At 37.1% G+C, this 15,223-nt stretch overlaps 1 protein-coding gene across 3 annotated transcripts in view; it reads right to left on the bottom strand.

Moving 5' to 3' along the window:
- The window catches only part of B3GALT1 (beta-1,3-galactosyltransferase 1), a 197,749-nt gene that overhangs the window by 42,926 nt on the left and 139,600 nt on the right, over positions 1-15,223 (bottom strand). For all 3 annotated transcript variants that reach the window (XR_009958757.1, XM_062578585.1, XM_062578586.1), the window contains exon 3: positions 13,277-13,379. The gene's annotated coding sequence lies outside the window, so the exon portion shown is untranslated. The remainder of the gene's footprint in view (positions 1-13,276; positions 13,380-15,223) is intronic.

The following is a 15,223-nucleotide window of genomic DNA, read 5'->3' as shown; positions in this document are numbered from 1 at the left end:
ATTTGGCACTTCACAGTGGCAGTTCAGGGCTTGTCTTGAACTGTTTTAATTAGGAGATACTGCACAGAAAGAAAATTGCAAATCCCTTATCTGTTCTAAGTTTGGGTCTTTCCAGGTTACAACACTCACCTGATCCTTGCTATGCTGAGAAGAAAAAATCCTGGAAGTAAAAACTAGGGCTCTCCACTTTCAGATGAGTGAGCTACTAAGCTACTAAACTTTTCCTGGTCTTTTTGCAGATCTAGAAATCTCTCTGGAACTTGCAAGAGCTTCAGCTGGCTCTTGGGTGGATGTTAGGGCACCCCAGCCATGGGATATTGGGTACTGTTACGGATTTGGGGTGCCTCCAAAACACTTCAGCCCTATATCAATCTTGAAAGACCTTTCAAGCACACCTCCTGATGAAGCTCAGTTCCGAGGTCAGTGGGCTATGTGATCCCTCCTGGACCCAGCCCTCAGGCCTGCAAAGGGTGTTGATCCTGGGGTGGTGGGGTGGATAGGAAGGCAGACCCAGCTGCGTTGCGTGTGTCTGAGGGGTGCTGACCACACTGCGCCAGTGGCCTCGCTTAGGCAGGAGGCCAGCCACCCACGATGGCCTCTCTTGCGCAGAGTAATGCAACTTTTTCAACGCTGAGGAATGTGCCCCTCACGCTGCTAGGTAAGGTGAAAAGCCCTAGTGCTGGAGTTAGTGGTTGAACCAGAACTCTGCTCAGTAGCACACACCTGTCCAGTGGTTTTTCTGAGCTGACCCAGCTATGTTTTTGAAGAAGTCAGATAGGTACTGCCCAACGTGGTCTAACAAAACTCTGCACTAATGACAAAAAGAGCCCTTGGCAATCTGAGCTGCTAGTGTCTGTCATAAAGGTTCACGTAAATTATTTGGAATAATGGAGGTAGTTGGTGCCTTAATAAATAGTCTCCTCTGTAAACGTTTTCTGCAAGTTAAAACAGGAGTATCTGTCAGGAGATACTAATTGTACTGTAGGGTTTCCAGCTGATTTGATCTGCAACCTTAGCTGTTCAGCTCTTCCCTAGCTACGTAACAGAGGCAGTTTTATATCAGTCAATGGTTTAGTGATGCTTATGTCATTAATAGTTCTCAGATGCTCTGCTGGAAAGTTACACGGTAGGATATGTCTTGAATGTGTTACTGTACAAGTTTGTCAATAGATAGAAAATTTCAGGCTTTTTAAAAAAGTGTTCCTGTATTAAAGTAAGGATTTAGTCTATACTGTGACAGGAACACTGATCTTATAACGATGGAAGCTGAACGAAAGACTATAGAATAGGTGAAGAACATAATTTCTGGGTTATTTTCAGTTTTCTCTTGAGTTTTTTTCCTTATAATTTCTAGATGGTTCTCTTACTTTGGCAGGCTCCCAGAACAGCAAGTAACCATACTAGGTGGTTGAACATATGCTATTAAAACTGATTGTCCGTGGCAATGTTCAGACAATTTATGTTTTCCCCTAAACCTAATTGTAAAAGGTCTTTCTGTTCCCCCTCTATCCTGAAAGTCAGTTTCAACAAGCAATACTGAGAGATTTTGATTTACTGTTATGAGTGATGTTTTTAAATGTGCCAGCAGTTCCACAGAAGATGAAAAATGTACTCGTGTGTTGTTTTCTCAGCCCTGCCTGGAGTTTCAGGTTCATAAGGCAGATTGTGCCTTTGCTATTCAAAGGTTTCTCTGACATTCCCAATGACATTCTAGACATGGATTAATGTTTAATTGATTATTTTTAGGCTAAGCATTACTAAATACAAAGTCTGCATATGTGGTAGATCTCTTAATAAGAATGCATAATTCTCTGAACCTCTCTGAAAAGATCTGTCATGTAGTTATTTCATTAAACTCAAATACTCAACAGTTATATACTTGAGTAGCAGTACAGGATACTAAGAATTTATGAATATTAGAACTTATTTAGTAATATTTGTGTTAAGATTTTGAGGATTTTGCCATCTATTGTCCTATAGAAAGCAAAAATGGTGATGAATTTGAGGAAGCACCAGTTTAATTAGATTAAATTACATACTTAAGTACCTACATATGCGTGTGCACATAAAAGCAAAAATCATCAATCTCAAAGTATTTGCTCTAGGAAAACTCCAAACTAAGTTTACAAATATTTTGTCTTCATTAACAGTAAGCATAAATGGGTATATATTAATAATGGGTATATAGAATGATACATCACCAGCCTGTCACTATACAAAACTGCATTTCCTTCTTTGATTTAAGAAACAACATTATATGTAGCTACCACCAACTTAAACTCTTGTATCTTACTAAAAATGTTATCATTTGAAAATATTTAGAAATAACTATTTCATTCATGATTTCTGATCTATTTAAGTTTGAAATGCATATTTTTCTTAGAATGTTTTGGAGTTGACTTACAGTTCTTTCTATATGAGATTCTGGTTTCCGTGTTCAAAATTAGAGGGATTTTGTAGAAAAAGAACTTTTAAGTGATTTTAAGATTCTGTTCTAGGCATCAAAAGAATAGGCCTTCAAAATAAATATTTATAATAACTTGCATTTTGCCTTTTTTATTAGTAGAAATATTCTATATTGACTTTTATTTGAGACTTTTTTTTTTTAATTCTGAAAAATAAACAATAGTTTCTGGCCCAGCTGCACAAGGATTCGGTTTTATACTGAGCTGCTCCCAGCTATACACAGTCATTAACGAAGGCAGACCTCTAGAAATTCAAGTCTGACTTCTGGATAGCCTAATTTCTTGGTGATTAATGTGAGAAACTTTAAAATAGCTTCATTTTAAAGCATATCAAATGTTACTCTCCTCAGTTGACTGGATGGTGTTCCAGACCTCTAAAAATCAGGCCCTTGGTCCTGGATTTAGTTATGCAACAAGTTCTTTAGTTGCACTGAGACAGGAGTGTCACAGAGGACGTATTTTCCTGATTCAGTGCTCCCAACAAATGCTGTAGCTCTTCTTTTTCTACTGCTTGAACTGAAAGGCAACTTACTTTGGATCAAACCTTCGTATGGCGTATGTTGAAGCATGTTACGACTTTGCGGCTTTGCTTTAAATTTACTTTACACGTAGTTCATTTAAATTAGAAAAGACAGATTGTGTCAGTCTGTCTGCCCTAATACATATATATGATTATATCATATGAAAGACAAATTCCTTTTTAACAATATAGCAATTGTTTCAGATTATTGTCATAGGAATGGTTGTGAGGTTTGAGATGTTCCAGGATATACTTCTCTGTGGGGAGGAAAACCTTATTTCCATACATTTTATTAGGGGTTGTCTTATCTTTAGGAAGATTAGATGATTATTAGCTTTTGAGTGCTATGGTTGCAGACCAGTGGGTTCCTATTTTCTTAAACTATCAGAGAACCGTTAACCTGCAACTAATCCAGTCTCTAACAGAGCTTTCTGCTTATCAGAAGCTTTTCTGAGGGACTGTCAATCTTCTGAAAAATTGGACAGTTGAATTACATAATGGTGATGTCCAGAAAGCTTAGTGTTTACCACTATATAAATATCCAAGATTCTCTTATCTTGACATGTGTTATTCTTCATAGTACACTCTTTAGGCCAGTAACAGAAATCATTGTAATGGAAAAACGCATTTCCAAAGAAACTGATTTCTTGCGTGTTATTAAAGACATCCTGAACATTTTACTCTCTGAAAATTGAAGTTTTTATGTACATATTTGTAAGGACCTGAAAAATGATTAGTTATGGATTGAAGGCAGGAGAGAATATAGAGTTTCTGTTTTGTAAATTCTAAGTAAATAAACAGTTGGGTTTCTAATGATAGTAAATATAACATTGCACTAGCTTGAGTGCTGTCATAGAGACCACTTAAATGCTTGTATTACCCATTTGAATATGGCTTTAATTAAGTAAAAAATGAAAACAACAACAATAAAAGTAAATAAATATCTTAAAATGGACTGTAAAATACTGTGCAGTTCCAGAAGGAGTATGACCCTGAAACCTGCTGAAGTTGGTAGGAATCCTGTAGAGGCTCATGCAGATGGAGAGCAGAAGGCCAAAGGAGGAAGCTGCGGCATTGTACAGCACAGAAATCAGGATTTGGAAGAATTGGCTCTTCTGTTGTTCAAGAGCCTCTCACTGCTCCCTTGAAAAGCAACATGTATCCTGGATACTCAAGTACCATTGGTTTGGAATCTGCACACCAAGAAAAGAAAGTGCTGGGATACTTTCGTAATCCTTGTTGTACCCCACGATGTTCTAATACACATTTTTGTTATGTTTATAGAGCTGAAGCCTTTTGGCTAGTCAGTGTTAGCAATTGCCCATAACCATTTTCTCCTTTGTTTCTCATTTATCCGTTATGCGTAAGATAGACCACTCATTCCTCTTGACTGTCTCAACGTACAGTTGAGCGTGTGTGTGTAGATGGGCTGGGGCTGGGTGGTACTTTTCATGGACTCCTTGACCTTTACTTTGCATTGTGATTCATCTTGTTGCGTTGAGGAAGACAGTCTTGACTAGATATCTTGCAACTTTGCTACACTTTTACCATCTTAGTCAGTTGTTAACTAGAAGAGTCTTTTTGAAATACTTTTGGCATTCTTTATAGCAAAGCAAATGTTTGCGTGGTGTATTATGGCACAGATTTTAGTGTACTGAAATTTCTAACCTGTGTGCATTTAGACAATCTTTATGATATTAAATAGTAGGCAAAGCTATAAAAGAGCATCCAGTAGGCTTAGCATCCAGTCACTTGCATGTGCAGACCTCTTGCCTGATTATTTTAATCTTTTGAACGCTGCCATCCCCCTGAAATGTACACAGAACCTTGAAATTCTAAGTGGTTTGCATTTTAATTGTATATATGTCTCATGGCTAATTTGTAGCACTTGGACTGAAAATGTTCCTGACATGGAATGGGTAAAACCGGATGCTTGGAGCCATACCATCCGATTTACACGTGCTACCTTTGCACAAATCTGTAATTAAAATAACAGAAATTAGGTATGTGATTATAATGTGATAGGCAGCTCCAGGTGGTCCTTTTAAACACGGAATGAAAAGAAAGACTTTTGCTGAAATATCGTGTATAAAGGCTTTTGCGGATTTTTTTGATTATTCTAAATTGCATAGATGTACAGTAAAATTGAAACATAATGTTATCATGGCACTGAAGTAAATGAGAAGATAATCATTGTCACCAAAATTATTGGCTAGTGTGTGTTCATGTAAACTGTGGATTGCACTGCTCCAGGTATCTAATTCTTGTTGTTTTGTGTTCCTTAGAATGATTTTTTCCTTCTCATCTCTTTTTCTCGTCTGCGTGTAAAATATAAATGTATCTAACTGTAAAAATAATTTTTACAACAAACGTGAAGGAGCATATGCCAAGAAGTCACTCACCATGAGGTAGGACTAGTAGATTATGGTTAACCACAATGTTATCAAGTTTCCATCAATAACTTGTGTAATACTATCCCAAACTTTGTACAGCCAAACATACTGGCTGTATGGAGACATAGAGTAGCATTGCAAGTTTAAAATTACTAGAAAAGACCCAAGAAAAGAAAATAATATAAAGAGTAAAGTAGGCAGATTTTAGACAATATTTGTTAAGGTAGAACATTAAGATTTTTCTCTTTTTTCTTATATTCCTGTTCCACTGATCTGCTGTAGGACAGCTCTTGCTTTTTTTGCGTGAAAGCCCAATACTGGGCACGGTTTACAGCCACACTGCCAAATGGGAAGGAATGACAGTAGGATACTTGAGTCTCCCTCTGACTAGAAATATGGTACCTTTAACTGCTACCCACTACATGTGCCATATGCACTTCTTGCAGCTGCTGGCTGTTACTGGAGAAGGAAGATGAGAGATGGGTAATGCCTTCCTTCCCTGACATCTCTTCTCACAAAGGTCAGTGTCTTGGGGAAACCTGCAGCATCTTTAGCCACTGAAGTGGGAAATGTTTCCCTTCCTTGCCTGTCGTGTCCTGATGCAATTTTAATTCTACAGTTGTAGTCTGTCCCTTTAAAGCTGATGTGTCCAATTCTGTTTTCCTCTCCAGTAGTATTCAGAGCTGGATTATGAACTTAAATCGTTTCCATGTTTTGGCAAGAGGGGCTCAGATGGTCCAACATATATGCTGTGGTAGCTTTAGTGCTTTGAATAGTGATTGAAACAGCACAATGATTCTCATAGCAAACTGGAAGTAGGCAAGATGTGCATCTCTAATGGTACGTAAGCTTAATTTCAATATTGACTGGAGCTAGCTTGGACCAAGGGTATAATCAGTGAACGCTAGCCCCCTGCTCAGCTCTGTGTAATAGCGAGTTGCCTGGGAGGAAGCGTGAGCCTGCTTGGGCAATGCAGCTAGATTGGTGTTCTGCCCTTTGGTTATTTGAGCTAGAGATGCTCTATATAAGTCATATACTCAGACCCAGACCAGATGCACACAACCAGAAAAAACACGTGGCTAGATGCTTTTTTTAAATCTTCTTGTATGAGCCACTTTTCATTTCCCAGAGTGTTTGATGATATTCCTGGGAAATGTATTGTACACACATTATGCCACTGGACAAGTATTAAACCAATTCGAGTTTATTTTTGCAGTTAAGGCTCACTGTCTTGTACCGACCAAAGTATCTAGAATCTTTCTTCTGTGTTGTTTGCTATGGTCAAAATCCCTTTCACATGGAAACTGTTTTGTGGCTTGTATGAAACAAGCCTGTGGTTTTCACTTGGTTTCTAATAAGACTGCCTAGCATAGTGACTGTGAAAACTGACTTTACTTGATGCTTTATTTATGTTTTTTTGTCAAGATTAAAGAGATAAGAAGGGCAAATCCTAAAGCAACCAAACATGTGAAGCTTTGTAGATTGCCTGTGAGAGATGAAGTAGATAAGCCTGATCCTTGTGATGCAGTGTTTGTTTGGTGAGCAAATGAGAAACTCTCATCTACAAGGCATTTGTTTGGATGCTTTCCTCAGTAGCTGTTTTCATATATGAAAACCCCCAAACACTTGAATATAATTTGTAGCTTGGGAACCAGCAGATGTGCAGACACTGGAGAAATGCTGATCCTGCTTTTCATTAACCTGTATGTCCTCTTTAATGTAGAGGACACAGTTATGCTTTGTGGTGTCTTTTCTAGAGACATTTAGGTGCCTATTTTTACAATATAAGGAGAAAAAAAAACCCAGAAGATTCAGCAGGGTATGAACATTTCTGTAGTAGTAGCCAAAAAAAAAAAATCTGCCTTGGAATTACTGCTTTCCAGCAGACTAACAATGCTGTTGATCAGCTTACGAATTGAATGGAATAATAACTGGTTGATGTATTACTAGGATTTTTTTGTTCATCTGCTTCCTCAAATTTGATCTAAATGTGGAACTTTTTCAAAGCCATATATAAGCAGCGTATATACTAATCTTATTATTCATTAATAGGATTAATGAGTGTACCTTCTGTGGAAAGCTTTTAAAACGTACCCTCTAGGTCCCAAACTTGCCAGCCTTTTTTGTGAATCGTTTGTTAAGATAATCTCACATATATGCAAGAATATTTTAACATACAAGCTATATACATCTTCATGGGCCTGAATTTTGCCCATTTTTTGTCTTTATTAAGCATTGTTTCTGTACCTAGGAGCATTCTAGCAAAACAGTGAAAGTGATTATTATGTTTTGATGCTGCTTTTAATGGTTATCATTTTTGCTTAGGCAAAATCTTGATTAAAGAATCAAGATTATCTTTTAAAAACTTCTAAAGTCACTCATCTGTTTTAAAAGCAAGTAGACATTGTTATAGTACAAAACACAAAATAAATTGATACTAATTGAAATAGAGGTGACAGCGTATTATCTAAGTTTAAATAAGTTTTTCAAGTCATGATGTCCTAGCTGCTGTGATTTCCTAAGCAGAGCAGACAATGATCTGAAAAAAAGACAGTTTATAGATCCAACTAGTCTTGTTCTAAGCAGGTACGTTTTCAGAAATATCATTGGTGTTCTAGTAAAGCTAAATCTTCTGTAAAGACAAGTTTTTCTATCTCAACACAGAAATTCTACCAGTTTTTTTTTTTTTTTAACTCAAGCACTAGCAATTAAAAAGGGAAAAAAAGAGAGACTTCCTAGTAGTAGCTTATACATTATTTCTGTTATGTATTAGAAGCCCACTTTGTTATCTTTGGAAGCAGGGAGCTCATATCTGCCATTTTGTGACTGAAAGCAGTTCTGAAGCTGGAATGTAGCTTAAGTGGTGGTAGTGATGGTGAGGTGAGTCTTATCCACATAAAATATATATCCTTATCAGATCATATCATTGCATATCCCTGTGGTGTGATCAACAAGCAAAGAGAGTGGCATGGTGAATGAAGATCTTAGGTGATATGCTGTCTAGTAAGAAATTGCAATGGCAGTGTTAAAAAGCAGCAAGACTAAAAGAATCCTACTTTTTATAGTCAGGAGCACCTTTTTTTTTTTTTTTTTTTTTTTTATGAACTGTCATCCTTAATTTGATACAACTGAACCTATTAATAAATCACTTTCAGAAAAAAAAACTCTGAAGAGGAAGAGCTAAGTATGATTCAAACCTCATGAGATAACTTCAGTTAGTTCTTAATTTGAAAAAACTATTTGACTGATTTTTGTCTTTGTAAAAGCAACTAGATGAGCAAAAGTTCTGATAAATACCTGCTGGAGAAAGAATCTTTCTATTAATTTTCATCCATGTGCTCTTATGCTGTATAAAACTTTTTTTTTCCAAGTATATGGGTTTCATAGTTTTCACTTTTGTAAACAGGTAATTTCTTACCACACAGCTTATTATCATGCTGATGACTGTTAATGTTAGAATTGAGTTGAAGGTAGAAAGGGAAATTTAGACTGCCTAAGTTTTTTTTTCCTGAAATTCCCTTCAGTCTTTGCCATCTTGGGTACCAAAATATAGCCTCCTTCATATTGCTTAAACATGGAGCTGCTGCAGACTTTCCCGAACTGGAAGCTCTTCTTTGGGAAAGCTCATGGAATTCTTTGGGCTCTATGTATACAAATGTGTCTAGCTTAGTCCTGTGCCTTTTTTCGGATATGTTATAAACAGGGTTAAAACTCCCGTACAGCAAAATACTTTGTGTTTTCTAGCTGTCACAAGTATATTTGTAAGCTCTGCTTGCTATTTCTGAAACTAAGTGGAGGCCACTAGCGTAATTAAGGTCTTCAATAGAGTTATCTGAATGGAGAAGGTAGGCAATCAGATGTTCTTGAAGACAGGAGACAGGATTCAGGGTGATGAATTTTAGTCATCATATCTGGAATCTACGCTTAAATATGATTAAGGGCAAGATTCCAAAGAATCTGTTACATTTCTGGATGACAAGTGTAATTCTATCCTAATCATATCTTGCAGCTCCCTGTGTTGCTTATCTGGGTACACATCAGAAGTGCTTCTTAGAAAAGTCTCTGATTAAGAAACTGAAGTTTTCTAGTGGAGATTTTAAACCTGGAAGTTTACCATGTTTTGTCTTGATAAGAAAAATATATTAATTAGATAAAAGACTATTCGCATTAAGATCAATGACAAATCTCATTCTGTTCACTGTGATATTCAGCACAATATGGAAATGTCAAATATCAGCTGTCAGCTGCTGCTTTTTGAAATACTTGGTGAAAAAAATGAGTTATGCCTAGGTAAGTACAAGTTCTTGGTTAAGATAATGATTATCCAATAGCTAAAAATTTTAGCGTTCACTCTTACCATTGACTGATAAGTAAGAAAATAACAAGGCACCTAAATGCTAAGCAGCCACATTTGGCAAGATTTACGGGCAAATAAATGAAGTTTAGAACTGTTAAGGCAAATCAACAGGCTACAAGAGTATCAGTGTGTGTAGTAGCAGGAGAAAACCTGTGGTGCTGAGAGAGTCGTTATTGAATCCGTAGCATATTAGCATGAAAAATGTTTGTATTTGTCTTGAGTTTGAGTTTTCAAACTCTTGCCATATGAGCAGGGAAAGTGGCATTTCATGTGTACAGCCATGCCTCATAATAGCATTGCTACCATATGAAATAGAAATCCTTTAGCGTCTTCAATGCAGAAGAACAGCTAAAAGCCTGCTGAGTAAGAAAGTATGTTTTCCTGTCTCTTATGAGGGGCCCCCAGGGTTTTCTGGAAGCAGGGTGGGAGGAGGTTGAGAGAATGGTCATTTGGGCCTTAAAGATATCTGAGTGGGAATATCCATGTAGCTTTTAAAGCAGCAGGACAGCTTGAAGATCAGTCAAAACTTTTGGCACGCTCATGGCATCTCTTGACTTGAGATGGTGAAAAAAGTTCCACGGATCAGGTTGAACTTCAGGGTGCAGGAGGTGGGAGGGAAGAGAAAAAGGAGGCATATTCATTCAGTGGACTGATGAATCTTGTTTCACCTTTACAATTTATTCCCCTCTGTTTTTAAAACTAGATGAACTCATTGTCAACATTTCTCTCTCTCTCTCTCTCTCTTTTTTTTTTTTTTTTTCCTAAACTAAAAAAAAAATCTCCTGCCTTTGGGATTTTCCCTCTTCCTCCCTGCTAGGTTCCTGCAGCCATAGTTCTCACAACTTGCTTCAAGCATCCCTGCTTCATTCTCACCTCCAAGACCATGTTCAATTTGAGTTTGTGCAGGGAATTTTACTTTGGAAGGAAGCAAGCTCAGAATGTTCTGATTTGCTTCCTTCTTGCCACCCTCCCACTCCAAAGTTTGTATGTTTTCAAGTCAGCCTTCTAGAAGGACATGAAACACCACAGGCAATCATAAGTCCTGCTGATTTGGTTTATTTTCTTCACAGAAAATGAATATGCTATTACTGAAGTGATACAGAATAGCATCTTCATTAACACATAGTGGGAGGGTAACGCTTAACAGCAGCAGCTGGGTGGCAAACTGGTGCTTGCAAGCTCATGCATTCTGACTTCTTGTGTGGAGAGATGGTAAGTTAAGGGAAACCTAAAGATTTCTTCTCCCATGCTGATTTTATAAAGCAGTATGGCAGGATGTCAGGTTGTGCTCTGTTTGAATGGGATGTTTATTTTGACCACTGGGTGGCTGCATGAATTGTGGCTCAGTGCTGTGTCCTGATGAATCAATATGTTTGCCAGTAGCTGCAATCACATGAACAGGATTCCTGAGAAACTTTGCCTTTTGAAAGATTATCTTTTCTGGCTTCTTAATCTCCCTTCCCTTAGTGCAGATGTCTGAAGATAAAGGCCAAGATTGTATTTAATTCTGTGCAATCCAGCATGAAACTCTTTACCTTGGCTGAGCTCTGCAGCTCATCCAGCCACCACCTCCTCAGAGCCCCGAGGAAGATGAGTTTCCACAACTTGTTTCCATTCCAGTCCCTCTATTGGCCCTTTGCCAGCTCTGAGCAGCTGCCCAAGCTTTTATTTATTTTTTTTGTCAGCCTTCTTTTTTTGAGGTGTAATTTAGCCTTGAATCATACTTGTATCTGAATTGCATTTATAAACAAAGGGTACATGTTTTTTAAATGAAAACTCCAATCAGAGCAGTAATTCCTGAGGAGCAATGGGTTATGTTGCTGCAGCCTCCCCAAGCCATGGGCTTTGGATCATGGCAAAGCAAAGAGCAGCAGAGTTGTTGACCTCTGTCCTGACGGAGGACAGAGCGCCGGCATCCAGTAGAAAGCCTGCCTGCTTTCTTCCTGAGAGCCAGTACAGCTGTGCTGCCATTCCCACTTCATATTGAAACTGGGTAGGCCAGAAAATGTTATGCAAGAAAGGATGTGTCAGAACTAGATCTACTTTCAATTACTTAAATGAGTGTTCGACCCTTTATTATAAAAGAGGGAAGACTAGAGCCAGAAAGAATTTCTATTCAAATGTGTTTGATATCTGTGTATCTATATGATACAGATTTACTTGTACTATTCTGAGCATCTTCAACAAAGACCGTTCCTCATTTTCTAGGGCATTATCTTGGTTTTAGACTCTTCATAATTGGTTTCTATTCATAGAGCAGATCAAGAGAAGTAGCTTGCAGATGTCAAAGATGCATGTTTTCTCACATACAAGTGTTTCCTTGCTTTAACTTTATGTAAATGGTTTATTATTAATGCTTTTTTAAAGACCATAGAAGGTATACCTTTAATTTTTTTTCTATATGATTAATACTAACCATTCTCCATTTGCTTTCATTTGTAAGTAAACTCTTGCCATACAAAGGAAATATGGGACATATATATTTAAAAGTATATGTAAAGATTAAAAGAATTGCAGTCCTCATTTTTTTCAGTTTCCTACCTCATTAAAATTGATATCTAAGATGAAAATTCTATTTTATGAAATGTTATTACCAGCACTTGTTTTCATTTTTTATCGTGGAAGAACATTTCCAACATTTCCAAATTTTAAATCTTCTTATTACATACAGGCTCCTTTTATGTTTCAAGAGGTTACATAATTTACTGCTTTTGAGTCAGTAAAATTCTTGCAGGAAGTTATGCTATTGAAATTTTGGTAATATCACATGTGGGATTAAAAAAAAAAGTGATGAGAGTGGAGTTAATACTGCCATAGCCATAAGGTTGTGTGTTTTGAATGCTTGTTTTGTGTACTGTATTCTGTATGCTGGTATTATTGAATAGTTTTTTGTATGAACTCAGTGTCAGTCAAAAGTCTTGTGTAGTTGCAAATAAAATGTAGCTATGCCCTTTAAGTATAATAGTATTAATGATGGTAATAATGGTAAGTGCATAAAACAAAGTATTCAAGGGGCTTACGTATTGTAGATACTAGTATAGGACAGAAAGACATCATGAATACTGAAAAGCTTTCATTTAAAGTGCTCTTTTTTAAAAAATTAAAAAAGCCTTTCTTGACCTTCAAGTTACCTCACTTACCACACTGCCTTGATGTTGAGTTAAAAGTGGCAATGTCTTTCATTTACAGTATCCAATAGAATAAATGTTTTTAGTATTGGATTTTGTATTGGAATAATACCATCCTCAAAACTTCACAAGGAATTATTTTCAATCTCTGTATTGTAGCTTCCATTTTGGGTTGGAAAGGGCAGAAGGTTTTGTTTTGCTTTGTTTTTCCTTTAAACACATTTAGTGTAAAGAGTCAAATCAAAATCTTGTAATTATCAGCTGGCCAAAGAACTATTAAATAAAATTAAAAAAAAAGGTCACCTTAGTTTAATAAAAGCTATACTATCCAAATAAATCATATAATATTGTTAATTTCTACTGTTTATAGCTATAAAAACCTGATAATATCATACAGTTATATAGGTACTTACGATTTAAAAAGCAGCTTCAAGTGGAGTCTATGAAAATCCCCTGGTTGTAATCAAGAACAGATTAAAGTGATGATCCTTCGTGGTATTATTTGGAATGCACAATCTGAAATTAAAAAAAAAAATCACTGACAGTTACATTTTGTTGAAAGAAGGGTTGCTCTGTTATGTTAACAACAAAATCTGTGTCTGTTACCTTCTAAAGAATACAAGGACAGTGATTTATTTTGAAATCATCTTTCAGCTGGGTAACTAGGTAACTTATCCTGTGCAATACTAGGAGTTTCGATTACATTTCTTGAAGCAAAATTCCAATGCGCTGAGTGAAGGAAACAGATGGAGTAATGGAAGCACAGATGGGTACAAAAAATTACAGCCACCATTTTCAGTACCTGTGTGTTAACTGCCAAGAACCAATTTATTTTCATTTATTGAAACACAAAAATCATACATTATGAAGCCGAAGCATTACAGGGTGCAAGAACACTCCCTTCTGGGGGGGAAGATATTTGTAGTGGTTGATGAAAGTTCTAGATAGGCTCCATTTTAGAGTAAAATTACTACAGGTGCAATCCTCGCCCTTCTCTCCCACCCCAGTGCATCTGTTTTATGCTGTTAGGGAGACATAAGCACCACTCAGATTTGATGAGGGGAAGAGTGGTTGGTTGTTTGTGTCCTGGCAGACAGGCAGGCAGCTTTCGCGGCAGGCACGAGGTGAGCTCCAGGGATGCAGTGAGCAGGATGAGGCCGCTGCACCTAGCGGTTTCAGGCAAGCTAGGAAGCGGCAGCACCTGGGAGCCCCTGAGAAAGGCCATGGGGGTCTCTCTTCCCTGCAGCAGTCTCAAATCACAAGGCTAGAACAGTGGATTAGATAGAAAATCACAACAAATCTACTATATGTATATATACCATCAGTTCTTATCTGCCGCATGGCACAGCTGCTTTGCTCACATACTTGACCTTGACTTAATTTGATCATCCCCGTGGTTAAACAGGAAGTTCAGCTGTGAGCCAAATCATTTCTAGACACCCTTCCTACTAGTAGCTGCCAGCTTGTTGCTGATGCTGTTGAATTCTTATATGAGCACCTGTCCATTAGAAATTGGATGGTGCCCAGCCAGACAATTTCCATTTAGTTTAGAATGTTTTGCAATGTTTTGATTTTTAAAAATGTAGAATACAAATAAAAATCACCCTTGTATTCAAAACACTTGAAAAATGGAGAAATATAGGTCAGAATACAGAGCTAGTCTTGTGATTGTTGAGTTTATATCAGAAAGTTTTCTTGCATACAGGCACTGCATGAAGAGCTAGCGTATTTTAGTTTAACACGGGCAAAAGTCTGGTAAGTCTGTAAGTCACATATCTTAGAATTGGCTTTCTATCAGAGATTTTATGCCAGTTCTCTTTAAATTTCCCTATGAATAGTTTGAATGAAAAGTTCCCTTAGTTCTTAATCTTTCACAGTAATTTTCTAATTTAAAAAAAAATCTTGATTTTAGAGGCTAGGCTCATGACTATAATGATCTTATGGGGTGTCTTGTCTCCAAATGACCATTAAAAAAAAAAAAAAAGTTCAGACTTTATCCCTCATTCTATTAAATGCAATTTAAAGTTTGGTGTGGCTCAAGACCTGGAATTTTTTTCAGCTGGTTGTACATTACCTTCCATATGTGGTACAATGTTACATCATTTAAGACAAGCATTGCTGTGCTGGTTACCATGAATGCCAGAAGCTGTGTTATAGTCATAAACCACAAACCTCTTCCAAAGCTCATCATCTTTTCTCCCACCTTTAAACAGATCTCTGTTGGTTTAGGACATAGTCTAAGAATGAAGTAAAATAGTTCAGAGGTTGCACAGCGGGATGAATAGAACAAAAAATGATTTGGCTTGGTTTCATAACTGAAGTGGAAGAGAAATAATTGTTCACTGTTTCCTTCAGTCGGA

This window comes from Rhea pennata, chromosome 6, assembly GCF_028389875.1.
Source record: "Rhea pennata isolate bPtePen1 chromosome 6, bPtePen1.pri, whole genome shotgun sequence".
NCBI classification, from domain to species: Eukaryota; Metazoa; Chordata; class Aves; order Rheiformes; family Rheidae; genus Rhea; species Rhea pennata.
The sequence above is the reverse complement of the archived record's forward strand: the minus strand, read 5'-3'. Positions and strand labels throughout refer to the sequence as shown.